The sequence below is a fragment of the Nanorana parkeri genome, unplaced genomic scaffold (genome assembly GCF_000935625.1).
Source record: "Nanorana parkeri isolate BGI_ZX_2015 unplaced genomic scaffold, ASM93562v1 scaffold996, whole genome shotgun sequence".
NCBI classification, from domain to species: domain Eukaryota; kingdom Metazoa; phylum Chordata; class Amphibia; order Anura; family Dicroglossidae; genus Nanorana; species Nanorana parkeri.
In genome coordinates, this window is record NW_017307264.1 from 24899 (window position 1) to 27671 (window position 2773).

Here is a 2773-nt window from a genome sequence, read left to right on the forward strand (position 1 = left end):
TGATTTGCTATGAGTATCTATGTAGACCACCAAATCAGTAGTAAAGTAAAAGACAATGCTATTTTTTTGGCTAACTGAATATATTTAGGAGTTTTTTTAGTTTACACTTTAAGATGTCGCTATATAAATAGACTCTTTCAAACACCTATATATTGCCACCCCCTGAGCTTTGGGTCATGGGAGGACACTAGTATATGTCCTCCCGTGACCCTTAGGAGAACTATGGGGAAAAACACTTACTCCATAGTTCTCCTTCAAAAAAAATATATTTTATTTTATGTTTCCGGGGACATAATTTGTCAGGGGATGGTCTCCTCAATCCGGGGACTATCCCAAGAAATCGGGGATGAATGGTAATCCTACACAAGAAAGCCCCCACTAACCACCAGGGAGCCTCCACTGGCCACCACAGAGCCCCCACTAATTGTTATTGAGCCCTCACTGGCCACCACAGATCCCGCACTGACCAGCAGAGAGCCCGCACTGATCAACAGACAGTCTGCATTGGCCACCTGAGAGCCTAATTAGGGAGCCGCCTCTCCTGCGTCCACACGCACCCGTGAAACTCTCTGGACCCCTAGGGAGAGTCCGCACAACCTTCCTAAGACCCTGGAGACATTAGGCGGCGAACCCAGAGCAACACAGAGTATGTAGCTTCATATTGTTCTGCATTGCTGTAATATATATTGCTGGGATTTGTAGTCCTCTATAGCTGATGCTATTCTGCAATGCTGTATAATGGTATTGCTGGGAATTGTAGTTCTCTATAGCTGTTGGTAGTCTTCATTGCTGTATAATGTATTATTGCTGGGATTTAGAGTCCTCTATAGCTGATGGTATTCTGCATTGTTTTGTAATGTATTGCTTGGAATTGTAGTTCTCTATAGCCAATGCCATTCTGCAATGCTGTACAATGTATTTCTGAGATTTATAGTCCTCTATAGCTGATGGTATTACTCTGCATTGCTGTATATTGTGCTGAGATTTGTAGTCCCTCTACAGCTTGGAGTTAGTGGCAGAACTACCAGGGTCGCAGCAGTCGTACACGCGCACAGCACTGATGAGGCATATCTCCACTACCAGTGTGCTTTAATTTTCCTCAACCCATACATTTCTCTACCGCATCTCTTCCAGGAGAGCATGTCATTAAGAAAGGGGGGTCATGAAAACAGCTGATTCCAATGACTCAGTCCCACTGGAAGTCACACAGTCGAGAAAATGTATAGGATCGAGAACAATTATAGAACACTGACTTTGACACTATCCGGCCCCTCCCACTGCTCACGGGCCAGAAGCATGGACAGCGAGCGGTGACCTACAGTGAGTGAGAGTGCCTAAGTACCGGACATGGAGCAGAGTAAAGACAGAACCATGTAGGGAGCTCAGTGGTAGGAGAGCACCATCCCCCAGCCAGTCACCCCTTTTTAGGAGTCCTCACATCACCCGACCATTCACACTAGCGTTACATGGATGGCAAAAGTGGCAGGCAGGGGTGGGGAGAAGGCAGGGGAAGAGGCAGAGCGGGGCCAAGTTGCTGCACCATGGGCCTCTGGGTTGTACTTGACCCCTGGGCTAAACGTTGCCAGTCAGTCTCTGCTGTATTCAGCACCTACCGGGCGAGGAGAGCTGACCTAATTGTGGATGGCGTTGGCGCTCGGCAGTTGTGGTATTCAGGATTGTGGGCAAAATTTAATCAGCTCTCTTTGCGATCAGCGGTTGTGACATGCAATGAAAATTATTAGTGCTCCCCCAGATTTGACTGTGGTATCTTATGTGCCCCCCATATATTGTTCCTAGAGTCGCCACTGAAGGAGAGGCAGCTGTGTGCGCCATGTCTTTGCTGTTTTCGGCCGAACCGCAGCCAAACTAGTAGATGCAGCTATGTTTAAGGGGCGGGGCAGTGTCCTCCGCCTCCCGGGTCCAACAGACACTGCCGTCGGCGCTGTAACACAGCTGCACATACCTGCTGGACCTGCTAAAGGTGAGCACGTGTGCTGGCATGGAAGGAGGTGCCCACTAACGCGTGTGCGGGTGACATCCCACATGGATCAGTCTGTGTGTGATGGCTGATCCCGGAGATGTCGCTGTGCATGTGTCATTCTAACTGCCCAGTCGGCTGAATATTGGATCTGGTCTGAAGTGTGCTGTGTATTAGTTCTGGTCTGAAGTCTGCTGTGTATTGGTTCTGGCCTGAGGTCTGTCATGTCTTGGTTCTGGTCTGAGGTCTGCCATGCATTCTGCAATTTAGCTCACTTTCCAAATTGCCGATATTGGTCTAGATTCTGAAATTCTCCTAACAGTTCCCCGACAATTCATCTTTTAGTGAATTGGCCCACTATTTGAAAAATAGTGTGGAGAAAACATTTCTGTGACACAAAGAATGTTTATGCAGGTGGGGCTTGTATATGGGCAGAGCACAAGGGGCCCCCATAATCTTGTTTTGTCCGGTGGCCCCATGTGTTGTCAGTCAGCCCCTGTCTACAATCATGTCATCAACATGTCGCCCAGTGGACAGTTGCTTGAAGAACCAGCGAAAAAAAGGAAAAACAGAAAAGAATTCCAGAGAAAAATTCTTAGCTCCTTACTCCTGATGCGAGGCAAAAATCTGGGGACTTGACAACAGCAGGAGCCGCCCTTAGGCTGTCTTTACTTTGTTTTGTGCATAGCGTCCTTCTACTGCAGGTTAGCAATATTACGCTGTGGTACATGATCTTCGATCTGTTTCTTGTATCCTTCAATAAACAGAAGTAAAAATTCATTTTGGTGGTATATA